The sequence below is a fragment of the Petromyzon marinus genome, unplaced genomic scaffold (assembly GCF_048934315.1).
Source record: "Petromyzon marinus isolate PM22_M1 ecotype Great Lakes invasive population unplaced genomic scaffold, UKy_Petmar_22M1.pri1.0 PM_Scaffold_8, whole genome shotgun sequence".
NCBI lineage: Eukaryota > Metazoa > Chordata > Hyperoartia > Petromyzontiformes > Petromyzontidae > Petromyzon > Petromyzon marinus.
The window spans coordinates 2,053,165-2,067,516 of NW_027423688.1; positions in this window are offsets into that span (position 1 = coordinate 2,053,165).

Here is a 14,352-nt window from a genome sequence, read left to right on the forward strand (position 1 = left end):
AACGTCAACTTTGTTCTGCCGGTCTCTCTCATTAAGGCCACATGGCCACACTGTGTCTCTTAGTTCTTGCAAGCTAAGCTGGAGTCAGTCTCTCTCATTAAGGCCACATGGCCACACTGTGTCTCTTAGTTCTTGCAAGCTAAGCTGGAGTCAGTCTCTCTCATTAAGGCCACATGGCCACACTGTGTCTCTTAGTTCTGGCAAGCTAAGCTGGAGTCAGTCTCTCTCATTAAGGCCACATGGCCACACTGTGTCTCTTAGTTCTTGCGAGCTAAGCTGGAGTCAGTCTCTCTCACTAAGGCCACATGGCCACACTGTGTCTCTTAGTTCTTGCAAGCTAAGCTGGAGTCAGTCTCTCTCATTAAGGCCACATGGCCACACTGTCTCTTAGTTCTTGCAAGCTAAGCTGGAGTCAGTCTCTCTCATTAAGGCCACATGGCCACACTGTGTCTCTTAGTTCTGGCAAGCTAAGCTGGAGTCAGTCTCTCTCATTAAGGCCACATGGCCACACTGTGTCTCTTAGTTCTGGAAAGCTAAGCTGGAGTCAGTCTCTCTCATTAAGGCCACATGGCCACACTGTGTCTCTTAGTTCTTGCAAGCTAAGCTGGAGTCAGTCTCTCTCATTAAGGCCGCATGGCCACACTGTGTCTCTTAGTTCTTGCAAGCTAAGCTGGAGTCAGTCTCTCTCATTAAGGCCACATGGCCCACTGTGTCTCTTAGTTCTTGCAAGCTAAGCTGGAGTCAGTCTCTCTCATTAAGGCCACATGGCCACACTGTCTCTTAGTTCTTGCAAGCTAAGCTGGAGTCAGTCTCTCTCATTAAGGCCACATGGCCACACTGTGTCTCTTAGTTTTTGCAAGCTAAGCTGGAGTCAGTCTCTCTCATTAAGGCCACATGGCCACACTGTGTCTCTTAGTTCTGGCAAGCTAAGCTGGAGTCAGTCTCTCTCATTAAGGCCACATGGCCACACTGTGTCTCTTAGTTCTTGCAAGCTAAGCTGGAGTCAGTCTCTCTCATTAAGGCCACATGGCCACAGTGTATCTTAGTTCTTGCAAGCTGAGCTGGAGTCAGTCTCTCTCATTAAGGCCACATGGCCACACTGTGTCTCTTAGTTCTGGCAAGCTAAGCTGGAGTCAGTCTCTCTCATTAAGGCCACATGGCCACACTGTGTCTCTTAGTTCTTGCAAGCTAAGCTGGAGTCAGTCTCTCTCATTAAGGCCGCATGGCCACACTGTGTCTCTTAGTTCTTGCAAGCTAAGCTGGAGTCAGTCTCTCTCATTAAGGCCACATGGCCACACTGTGTCTCTTAGTTCTTGCAAGCTAAGCTGGAGTCAGTCTCTCTCATTAAGGCCACATGGCCACACTGTCTCTTAGTTCTTGCAAGCTAAGCTGGAGTCAGTCTCTCTCATTAAGGCCACATGGCCACACTGTGTCTCTTAGTTTTTGCAAGCTAAGCTGGAGTCAGTCTCTCTCATTAAGGCCACATGGCCACACTGTGTCTCTTAGTTCTGGCAAGCTAAGCTGGAGTCAGTCTCTCTCATTAAGGCCACATGGCCACACTGTGTCTCTTAGTTCTTGCAAGCTAAGCTGGAGTCAGTCGCTCTCATTAAGGCCACATGGCCACACTGTGTCTCTTAGTTCTTGCAAGATAAGCTGGAGTCAGTCTCTCTCATTAAGGCCACATGGCCACAGTGTATCTTAGTTCTTGCAAGCTGAGCTGGAGTCAGTGTCTCTCTCATTAAGGCCACATGGCCACACTGTGTCTCTTAGTTCTTGCAAGCTAAGCTGGAGTCAGTCCCTCTCATTAAGGCCACATGGCCACACTGTGTCTCTTAGTTCTTGCAAGCTAAGCTGGAGTGAGTCTCTCTCATTAAGGCCACATGGCTACACTGTGTCTCTTAGTTCTTGCAAGCTAAGCTGGAGTGAGTCTCTCTCATTAAGGCCACATGGCCACACTGTGTCTCTTAGTTCTTGCAAGCTAAGTTGGAGTGAGTCTCTCTCATTAATGCCACATGGCTACACTGTGTCTCTTAGTTCTTGCAAGCTAAGCTGGAGTCAGTCTCTCTCATTAAGGCCACATGGCCACACTGTGTCTCTTAATTCTTGCAAGCTAAGCTGGAGCCAGTCTCTCTCATTAAGGCCACATGGCGACACTGTGTCTCTTAGTTCTTGCAAGCTAAGCTGGAGTCAGTCTCTCTCATTAAGGCCACATGGCCACACTGTGTCTCTTAGTTCTTGCAAGCTAAGCTGGAGTCAGTCCCTCTCATTAAGGCCACATGGCCACACTGTGTCTCTTAGTTCTTGCAAGCTAAGCTGGAGTGAGTCTCTCTCATTAAGGCCACATGGCTAGACTGTGTCTCTTAGTTCTTGCAAGCTAAGCTGGAGTGAGTCTCTCTCATTAATGCCACATGGCTAGACTGTGTCTCTTAGTTCTTGCAAGCTAAGCTGGAGTGAGTCTCTCTCATTAATGCCACATGGCTAGACTGTGTCTCTTAGTTCTTGCAAGCTAAGCTGGAGTGAGTCTCTCTCATTAAGGCCACATGGCTACACTGTGTCTCTTAGTTCTTGCAAGCTAAGCTGGAGTGAGTCTCTCTCATTAAGGCCACATGGCCACACTGTGTCTCTTAGTTCTTGCAAGCTAAGTTGGAGTGAGTCTCTCTCATTAATGCCACATGGCTACACTGTGTCTCTTAGTTCTTGCAAGCGAAGCTAGAGTCAGTCTCTCTCATTAAGGCCACATGGCCACACCGTGTCTCTTAGTTCTTGCAAGCTAAGCTGGAGTCAGTCTCTCTCATTAAGGCCACATGGCCACACTGTGTCTCTTCGTTCTTGCAAGCTAAGCTGGAGCCAGTCTCTCTCATTAAGGCCACATGGCCACACTGTGTCTCTTAGTTCTTGCAAGCTAAGCTGGAGTCAGTCTCTCTCATTAAGGCCACATGGCCACACTGTGTCTCTTAGTTCTTGCAAGCTAAGCTGGAGTCAGTCTATCTCATTAAGGCCACATGGCCACACTGTGTCTCTTAGTTTTTGCAAGCTAAGCTGGAGTCAGTCTCTCTCATTAAGGCCACATGGCCACACTGTCTCTTAATTCTTACAAGCTAAGCTGGAGTCAGTCTCTCTCATTAAGGCCACATGGCCACTGTCTCTTAGTTCTTGCGACCTAAGTTGGAGTGAGTCTCTCTCATTAAGGCCACATGGCCACACTGTGTCTCTTAGTTATTAGAAGCTAAGCTGGAGTCAGTCTCTCTCATTAAGGCCACATGGCCACACAGTGTCTCTTAGTTCTTGCAAGCTAAGCTGGGGTCATTCTCTTTTCGACATATGTCCAACCAAATTCTGTAATAATAATGTTCCAGTTTCTCTATATGTTTTTAAATATAGATTTGAATAAATCTACATTTAAAAATCCACAAATCTGGCTGTCTCCTGATGATGCTGGTTGTAATTACTGGCGAAACGACGTACTCAGATTGTTTATGTTGTGGCTTTGCTCTCTAACACACAACCGGTGTGCTGTACTAGTAACGCATTGGCATGTTCTGTTTAAGTGACAAACCTTACTAATTGGCTGTGTCGGGTGGTGGTGGGTTTACCGACATATTTTTATATTTACGCAATCTTACGCAAAAAACCTGTATTATGTAAAAATACATTTATTTTCCTCCTTTCTTTTTGGACAGTTTCAAATCTCTAACGTCTTTCAAATTGTTCTGATGTACAGTGCTACATTTCAAATTACTGTCATGTTTGCAACGGGTTGTTTAAAATATATTTAAATGGTGTAGATTCATGTTTAAACTCGCTTCGAATCTGCATTCATCATTTTCTTCTTAAGCAGTCCGTAGCTACAATTGATACATCGATGCATGACCCATTTGATTGTGGTTTATTGGTCTTTATTTATCAATTAAAATGTTATTGAGTGTGCCAAATCCTAAAGAGTAGCGTTTGAGTCGACCTTATTTTATATTCACATGTGAAACGCCTGTGCACATGAATGTAATCCAGTTACACACTCTCCTACTTGTTCATCAACTCTCTTCGTGGTGTAGATTTGATGGCTTGTATAGCAACCATAAGCAAACACAACAAGTCCGGGTGACTCATGATCCGTGATTCACGATGCCAGTGGGCCAGGTTTCACTCTCAACTCTCTACCTGTGTGGCATGAATAAAACGCACCTGTAAATTTGACCTGAAATGATTGCACAACAATTGCCCCGCCTTCATGGGATGTTCATCCTCCACTGTTTATCTGGCTTTGACCTGAATAATATAAAAGTGCGGCTCTGCAACTGCTGTAGAGTCACATTGGTATAAACACATTTTACAATATGAACAGCGCATTGAAAACGCGTACTATTTTATGTATTGTTTAACAAGTGTGTTTACAAATCCACACTGAGAAACACGATGATTGACAGAGGGGAGTAAATTTTATTTTCGATAGTATATTTAAATAGAGCTACTGTAGGTAAGTAGTTTCCAGTTTTAAAGGCGTAGTTTAACAAGACAACACTTGCCACCATCCTTCAAACCCATTGGTGAAAAAGAGCAAACTTTATGTTTACATTATAATATAATGTTTAAATTATATTATATATTATATTATATATAATATGTTTATGCGGGAGGCGGGGACTTATGGGACCCCGGGGTCCCGCCATAAGGTTCATATGAATGGTTACCCAAAAATCTCAATTATGGATAATCATTGGTCGCGAAGGCCTTCGTGTTAAACTTGTTTTTTTAGTCATCTGGAGAGTGATGATGAAACGTATCGGGAGGCCGTAGATGAGACGTGGGGGTGGGGGGGCAGAGAGAGAGTTGCAGTTGTTGAGCCTATTGGAGCGAGTTACAGCATCGTTGTCCTCTCCTACAATGGCATTGCTTCTCTCCTTCGCAGAGGCGGTAGCCGAGCATCTGGTCCGTCTGCTGAGCCACGCAAGTAAGATGGCAGAGCCCCCGAGCCTATCTGCGCTGTCACGCGTGGAGAAGCAGCTTGCCGAGCTTTTGACTCGCGCGACCTCCCCAGCCTGGGCCTCGGCTCCTTGGACATCCTCCATCGCAACGCCCAGGTGCGTACGTGGCGTGCGTGAGCCCACCCGCCTCCAGCTGGTAAGAGGCAGTACAGCAAGTAGGTGTACGACACTGCCCGTGCAAAGTTTGAGTTTGCTTACCGCCTCCGAGTGGCGCTCAATGTTAAGTTTGTTTCCAAAATTGTGCGGGGTAATATTAGTTTATTATTACGAACTTAAAACTCATTTGTCGATAACTCGAATACGTTTAAGCGTTATGTAATCACTGCCAATGCAGAGCACAACAAAGTGTCACGTAAGATGCATGGGTTTTCTCTTGTCACTCTTAAAAAATATCTGTGAATTTGGCAAACATCCCAAAGGTAGATATTGAAAATCACCGTTAAAATTGAGTGTACAGCGGTGACATTCAGATAAAATATATGATAACACTATATATGCAAAGTGGACGGGTGGCTCAAAGATCAAAGTGGTGTGTTGGCAATAATGAGATTCTGGGCTTGAATCTGGATTTTGACCGCTTGGGTTGAAACCGAGGTCTCAAGTCTTATCAAGTCGATCGTCCGAGCCCATTCACCAGCGACTGCACAAAATTACAGTCTCATTAAACTTGGGTTTTGCACTTCATTTTCCTAATTCCATCTCTGAGAATAACAATTTCAGCTTGACTCTCGTGCGCCGCACAATCTCATAACACAGCTAATGTGAAAGTGTTGGCTCCTATTGTGTACAAGATAAAAGGCCACCCACCGCATTTTATGACACAGGGCCTGCACGGCTATGCGAGATTTACGAATGGATGATTTATTTGTCTCTTGACATTACGCCGATAGGGCATTTGGAAAACTAAAATTGAGAGCGAATTTTGTTTTAATATGCAAACTTAAATCTGTAATATTTAATCAGTTTTCGTGCACTGCATTGTGAGATGCAGCTCCATGCGTATCGTTTAGCTTTAAGCCGGTGTTTGCCTTGCGGTCGCCGCGGTGTCAACCAACTGATGTTGACGGATTTTATTGTGTCTGTGGTAGCTGTTGGAGGAGACTGGGGTTGTGATCTCTGCCCTGGGTGGATCTGGAGCCACAGCGACAGACACTTGGGGTTCTTTAATCTTTCACATCAAAGGGTCAGTGAGCCACACCAATATGCCATTGGTAATGCAACTTAAGGATTCAATGTTCAATGCAAGTGATTGTCGAGACAAACTGATGATTGTGTGTGTTACACCCCTCTGGCAGTCCACTGCCTGATGAAGGCCTCGCCACGTTGCTTTGGTCATGGGGGTTGTTGCACCAAACTTTACCACGCTTGGTGAAGGGGGCGGGGATTAGGTTCAGGACTGGTTCAGATATCAGTCACCACTGACGTTAGCCATGGCTAGGAATCCAACTCGGATCGCCGCGTTAGTATCGCAGTGCACCAAACATTGCAGCAGTGCTTCAGAAATCATTCCGAAGTTGCTTGATATTGCACACAGTTTGAATAAACCATCATTACTTCAGGAAATATATTTTTACTTAAAATTTTACTTTGTACATGCTCTGATCGTAATAAAGAGTTGTGCTAGTTAGTAGTAACAGCGCGATACATCGGTTAAATCGATTAATATTTATTATTAAGCTGACAATTCATGTATTGAATTGCACGTGTAAGAATCAACTTTTGAAAAATTGTATCCCTTTTTATTTTAATAGTTTCACATTGCCACTGCAGAGAGTTGACATGATCAGTGTAAGTTCAAAAGAACTGACACACCTTGTGAAAAACCCAACGCAGAAGATCCCTGGGCTTGATATTCCACGAAGATCATGGTCCCCCTAAACCGCATCTGCACAAACCATGGCAGATGCGGATACCTGATGCACAAATGTAAAATTAAAAACTCTCCAGTGTTTGACTGTGGTCATCCAGAACAGATCGTACAACGTGAAACGACGCAATAGAAATTTAAAGTCAAGCCACAGTGTGATTGTGACCATGCAACCCAAACTATGCACGATATTGTGAACCACAGTCCGCCTCACCTTTCACCTCGTCCTCTTCACCCCTCGACTCGTCCTCACCTCTCACCTCAGCTCGTCCTCCTCACCTCGTCCTCCTCACCCCTCACCTATCCCTCGCCTCGTCCTCCTCACCCTTAGCTCGTCCTCACTCCTCGTCCTCCCCTCCCCTCGCTGTCCTCACCATTTGCCTCGTCCTCCTCACCCCACACCTCGTTTTTCTTACCCCTCATCTTGTCCTCCTCACCGCTCGGCTCGTCCTCCGCACCCCTCACCTCCTCACCCCTCGTCCTCCTCACCCCTCGTCCTCCTCACCCCTCGTCCTCCTCACCCCTCGTCCTCACCCCCACACCTCGTTCTTCTCACCCCCCCGTCCTCACCCCTCGCTCGTCCACCGCACCCTGCTCCTCACCCCTCGCCTCGTCCTCCTCACCCCTCGTCCTCCTCACTCCCACACCTCGTTCTTCTTACTTCTCACCCCCCGTCCTCCTCACTTCTCGTCATCCTCACCCCTCGTCCTCCTCACCCCTCGTCCTCCTCACCCCTCGTCCTCCTCACCCCACACCTCGTTCTTCTTACCCCTCATCTTGTCCTCCTCACCACTCGACTCATCCTACTCACCCCTCACCTCACCTTACCCTCCTCACCCCTCGTCCTCACCCATTGTCCTCCTCACCGCTCGTTCTCCTCACCCCTCTTTCTCCACACCCCTCGTTCTCCTCACCCCTCAGCTCGTCTTCCTCACCCCTCACCTCGTCCACCGCACCCCGCGCCTCGTCATCCTCACGCCTCGCCCGCCTCATCCCTCACCTCGTCCTTCTCACCCACACCGCGTTCTTCATACCCCTCACCTCTTCCTCCTCACCCCTCGACTCGTCCTCACCCCTCGTCCTCCTCACCCCTCGTCCTCCTCACCCCTCGTCCTCCTCACCCCTCGCTCTCCCCTTGCTCTCCTCACCCCTCGCTCTTCTCAACCCTCGTCCTCACCCCCACACCTCGTTTTTCTTCTCACCCCCCGTCCTCACCCCTCGCTCGTCCACCGCACCCTGCTCCTCACCTCCTCACCCCTCGTCCTCCTCACCCCTCGTCCTCCTCACCCCTCGCTCTCCTCACCCCTCCCTCTACTCACCCCTCGCTCTCCTCACGCCTCGCTCTCTTCAGCCCTCACCTCGTCCTCCTCACCCCTCGTCCTCCTCACCCCCACACCTCGTTCTTCTTACTTCTCACCCCCCGTCCTCCTCGCCCCTCGTCCTCCTCACCCCTCGCTCGTCCACCGCACCCTGCTCCTCATCCTCCTCACCCCTCACCTCGTCCTCCTTACCCCTCACGTCGTCCGCTTGACCCCTCACCTCATTCTCACCCCTCACCTCGTCCACCTCACTTGTCCTCAACCCTCACCTCGTTCTCACCCCTCACCTCGTCCTCACCCCCACAGCTCGTTCTTCTTACTCCTCACCCCTCACTCTCCTCACCCCTCGTCCTGCTCACCCCTCGTCCTCCTCACCCCTCGTCCTCCTCACCCCTCGTCCTCCTCACCCCTCGACCTCCTCACACCTCGTCCTCACCCCTCTCCTCGTCCTCCTCACCCCTCATCTCGTCCTCCTCACCCCTCACCTCCTGACCTCGTTCTTCTTACCCTTCACCTCGTCCTCACCCCTTGCCTCGTCCTCCTCACCCGCTCCTGACACGGCCAACGCACACGCCCATGCAACCTCACTTAGGGCACGGCACACCGACTTAGCATCACCCTCATTTATACCTCCACGTTTATCGGCCTCGTTCTATCGTGACGGCCAAGACGCTGGACGTTTGTGATAAAGAACTTCGTAGCTCATCGGATTCCTCCTCCAGTGTACAAATAAATAAATATCACGGCTCTGATCTCTTTGCGGCGCCGCAGTGGCGTTCATCACTCGCCGCCTCCCCATGGCACGACTACGACGCCCTCTGTTGGACGCTGTGTGTCATCAACATTGTTGCCTGTGATTACACTCAACACAACGTCGCTGTGTGTGATTACACTAAACACAACGTCGTTGTTAGTGATTACACTAAACACAACGTCGTTGTTAGTGATTACACTAAACACAACGTCGTTGTTAGTGATTACACTAAACACAACGTCGCTGTGTGTAATTACACACAACGTCGTTGTGTGTAATTACACTCAACACAATGTCGTTGTGAGTGATTACACTCAACACAATGTCGTTTTTAGTGATTACACTCAACACAACGTTGTTGTTTGTGATTACACTCAACACAACGTCGTTGCGTCTCATCAATATTTTTGTGTGTGATTACACACACAACAACGTTGTGTTTAATCACGCAACAATGTTGCGTGTAATCACTCACATATTGAGTGATTACACACTCGGCGTGTGTCTGTAGCAGTTGTACGTGTGCCGCTTGTCGTAGATGTTCGCGGTTTGAATCCAGCGGCCGCCCTGTTTAATGCTACAGGCGTGTTCACCGCAAAGACACCATGTGCCGTCTGCTTCAGTGGACGTTGAAGATCCCAGCGTCATGGACCAGATTAACCGAATTAAATACAATTGCCCGCAAATTACCCAGTTGGAATATACTGTGCCTAGTAATCATTGCTGGGAAATGTGGTAGAACCCTCCTGAAAAGAGCCAATTGGGCTATCCTGGGTAAAACTGACCACCCACCCCCTCGTGTGGCATGCTAGCCTTAATAGGTGCTCGCTAACAGAACTTATTTATCGAACAGACTGTTAAATGAAGGGACTGTGTCTTCATTTGAGTCCGTGACTGTGTAACCTGGTACATAAGGGTGCCGCGGTGGTGGGATGTTAACTCCTTCACCTGGTATGCAAGAGGTTGTGGGTTCGATCCGGACCCTGACGCCTGTATATTTGGAGTTTGCATGTCTCTCTCTCTCCTGTGGTCGCGTGGATTGTTCTCCAGGTCTTCCAGTTTTTCCCTCCATATTTAGAAACATGCGTTCAGAGCAGGAGTCTCAAACTCAACTTACCTGGGGGCCGCTGGAGGTAGAGTCTGGGTGAGGCTGGGCCGCATCAAGTATTCCAAAAAAAAGTGCAACTGATCCAATCTTCTCAATCTTTATTAATAACAGTTCAGAACATGAACGGTTCTTCAGAACATAGGCTTCTCTTACCTACTCCATGTTTCCAGAGACCTGGCAGCGCTTCCTCTTCTTACACAGCTGAGCCACATTTGGCTTGAGGGAGGAAGCAATTGAGACCCTCAGTATGGCTTGAAATGCTCATCAGTAAGTTTGGACCTGTACTTTGACTTATTAAAGTTCATGGTGCAAAAGAGCTTTTCACACAGATATGTGCTCCCAAAAAGGCACATGGTCCGCTTGAACATCCTGGAAAGCTCAGGGAAGGTGGGGGTGATATATTTACATGTTTTTATCCCAATACCTGAGTATTTGGGATCTTATTTAGTATGCCCTTTCTATATATTCTGAGAGGTATTTGAAAACTTTATCAATGTTCATGCTTTTTTTGAGCACTTCGTTTTTCTTATCATTATTAAATTCATCAATCGTGTTCTCTCTCAGGTGTTTATACCTTTCACATTCATAAATAAAGTGATCTAGATTTTCTTCTTTTTGTTCACATCCTACATATCCTTCTGCTCTACCGAATCTCTCTGGATGCCATTGAGCTAACTCTGGTGTCCATGTTACTCCACCTGTCTTAATTCTTAACATCAAGTGCATTGTCTCATGTTTTATATCTTTTAATTTCTTGCTCTTTTTGATTAAATTGTTCTTGGTAAATTATTTTCTTTTGCGATTGCACATATCTGTCCTTTTTCCTTTTCTTTGTTTCTCTTGTAATAATAATCTATAACTTCTTTATAATATTCAGGTTCTAACCAACATTTGGCTTTTTTCCCTTTCCTATTGCAACACTCTGTTGTCTTTATTAGGTCACCGATTACACTTGTTGAGTCCGCCCACTTCCTAAGTCCTCTGTACCTTGCACTGGGTGACAGGATATATTTTCCTTCCACTTGGTGTCACTCCGGAATCACGTTTCAACCAAGTGACTAACGTTGCTAATTCGCGTTGGCTAACTTGTCAACAAACACCGGAAGCTGGCACGAGCCTGAGCTATGGTAAAAAATATATAATAATTAAAAAATAAATAAAAGTTGATGTCACATAGTGGGCCAGAAAATATCGTTCCGCGGGCCACAATTGGCCTGCGGGCCGCGAGTTTGAGACCCCTGGTTTAGAGTATTTTACTGCTATAAATTTCCACAAGATGAGCCACTCCGTTAAAACTAACATTTGTGACCAGATCGCTTCTTAAAAAGAGCTATATGGCTCACTTACCTGGTAAAATAAAAAGTTACATTTCATATAATCACCACGGTAATGTGTTACCCACACGACCTTGAACTTGAGGCATCGCGCAGAACGCGGCATGCAGTGTGGGGTTAGCTGGGTGGTGCAGGGAGCTGCTACTACTTGCAGAGGGGGGCGGGGCATGGGGGGACTGAGTCCTCTTGCATAATTGACTTGCGGATTGACCGATGCATAGACGAAAAGATAGCACGTGAATGAATGAGTGTACGGCTGGACTGCAAATGAATGGACAATATTCTTCATCGCCATTTAAAAAAAAAACTTAACATTGTAATCCATCACCCTGTACATCTGCTGAACCAACGTATCCTACAGCAGCATATGAGTGTGTTTTCATGCTTTGCCTGAGTGTGTGTTTCTTGCGTATGATCGGTATGTGTTTTACGCATGATCCATTTTTGATATCACGCAAGATATTTGCCTGTTTTTCTAATGATCTGCACGTGTTTCACGCATAATCTCTGGGTTTCACACATGTTCTGTGTGGGTGGCCCGGACCACCCTCAGCTGCCTTTTTCTCCCGAGTTGCGATGTGTACACATCGGACCAGATACTAATTTAAGGCTGAACCGACCTCTCGAGATCCAGGACGCAGTGGTGATGGTGGCTGTAAGCGGGAATCGAGCTCGGGTCGCCTCGTCCTCCTCACCCCTCACCTCGTCCTCGCCTCGTCATCTTTACCCCTTAGCTCATCCCCCTCACCCTCACCTCGTCCTTCTCTAACCCCTCGCTCTCCTCACCTCGTCCTCACCCATCACCTCGTCCTCCTCACCCATCGCCTCGTCCTCCTCACCCATCGCCTCGTCCTCCTCAACCCTCGTTCTCACCTCTCGTCTCCTCCTCACACCTCGCCTCGTCCTCCTCACCCCTCGTTCTCCTTACCCCTCGTCTCGTACTCACCCCTCACTTAGTCCTCCTCACCCCTCACCTCGTCCTCGCCTCGTCCTCCTCACCCCTTGCCTCGTCATCTTTACCCCTCATCTCATCCTCCTCACCCTCACCTCGTCCTCCTCACCCCTCACCTCGTTCTTCTCAGCTCGTCCTCTTCACCCCTCGTCCTCCTCACCTCGTCCTCCTCACCCCTCAGCTCATCTTCCTCACCTCGTCCTCACCCCTCACGTCGTCCGCTTGACCTTTCACCTCGTCCACACCCCTCACCTCATCCTCACCCATCACCTCGTCTTCCTCACCCCTCACTTCATCCGCTTTACCCCTCAGCTCGTCCTCCTCACCCCTCGTCCTCCTCACCCCTCAGCTCGTCTTCCTCACCCCTCACCTCGTCCTCCTCACCTTTCGACTCGTCCTTCTCACCCCTCATCCTCCTCACCCCTCGTCGTCCTCACCCCTCGTCCTCCTCACCCCTCGCCTCATCTTTCTCACCCCTCATCCGCCTCACCTTTTACCTCGTCCTCCTCACCCCTCGACTCGTCCTCACCTCAGCTCGTCCTCGTCACCCGTCGTCGTCCTCACCGCTCACCTCGTCCTTCTCACCCCTCACCTCTCCCTCGCCTCGTCCTCCTCACCCTCAGCTCGTCCTCACTCCTCGTCCTCCCCTCGCTGTCCTCACCATTTGCGTCGTCCTCCTCACCCCACACCTCGTTCTTCTTACCCCTCATCTTGTCCTCCTCACCGCTCGACTCGTCCTACTCACCCCTCATCTCACCCTCCTCACCCCTCGTCCTCCTCACCCCTCGTCCTCCTAACCCATTGTCCTCCTCACACATTGTCCTCCTCACCGTTCGTTCTCCTCACCCCTCGTTCTCCTCACCCCTCAGCTCGTCTTCCTCACCCCTCACCTCACCTCGTCCACCTCGTCCACCCCACCCCGCGCCTCGTCATCCTCACGCCTCGCCCACCTCACCCCTCACCTCGTCCTTCTCACCCACACCGCGTTCTTCTTACCCCTCACCTCTTCCTCCTCACCCCTCGACTCGTCCTCCTCACCCCTCGACCTCCTCACCCCTTGCTCTCCTCACCCCTCGTCTTCCTCACCCCTCGCTCTCCTCACCCCTCGTCTTCCTCACCCCTCGTCTTCCTCACCCCTCGCTCTCCTCAACCCTCGTCCTCACCTCGTTTTTCTTCTCACCCCCCGTCCTCACCCCTCGCTCGTCCACCGCACCCTGCTCCTCACCTCCTCACCCCTCGTCCTCCTCACCCCTCGTCCTCCTCACCCCTCGTCCTCCTCACCCCTCGTCTTCCTCACCCCCACACCTCGTTCTTCTTACTTCTCACCCCCCGTCCTCACTTCTCGTCCTCCTCACCCCTCACCCCTCGTCCTCCTCACCCCTCATGCCTCATCTTTCTCACCCATCGTTCTCCTCACCCCTCGTCCGCCTCACCTTTCACCTCGTCCTCCTCACCCCTCGACTCGTCCTCACCTCTCACCTCAGCTCGTCCTCCTCACCCGTCGCCGTCCTCACCGCTCACCTCGTCCTCCTCACCCCTCACCTCGTTCTTCTTACCCCTCATCTTGTCCTCACCACTCGACTCATCCTACTCACCCCTCACCTCACCTCACCCTCCTCACCCTTAGCTCGTCCTCCTCGTCCTCCCCTCCCCTCGCTGTCCTCACTATTTGCCTCGTCCTCCTCACCCCACACCTCGTTCTTCTTACCCCTCATCTTGTCTTCCTCACCACTCGACTCGTCCTACTCACCCCTCACCTCACCCTCCTCACCCCTCGTCCTCCTCACCCATTGTCCTCACCGCTCGTTCTCCTCACCCCTCGTTCTCCTCACCCCTCAGCTCGTCTTCCTCACCCCTCACCTCGTCCACCCCACCCCGCGCCTCGTCATCCTCACGCCTCGCCCGCCTCACCCCTCACCTCGTCCTTCTCACCCACACCGCGTTCTTCTTACCCCTCACCTCTTCCTCCTCACCCCTCGACTCGTCCTCCGCACCCCTCACCTCCTCACCCCTCGTCCTCCTCACCCCTCGCTCTC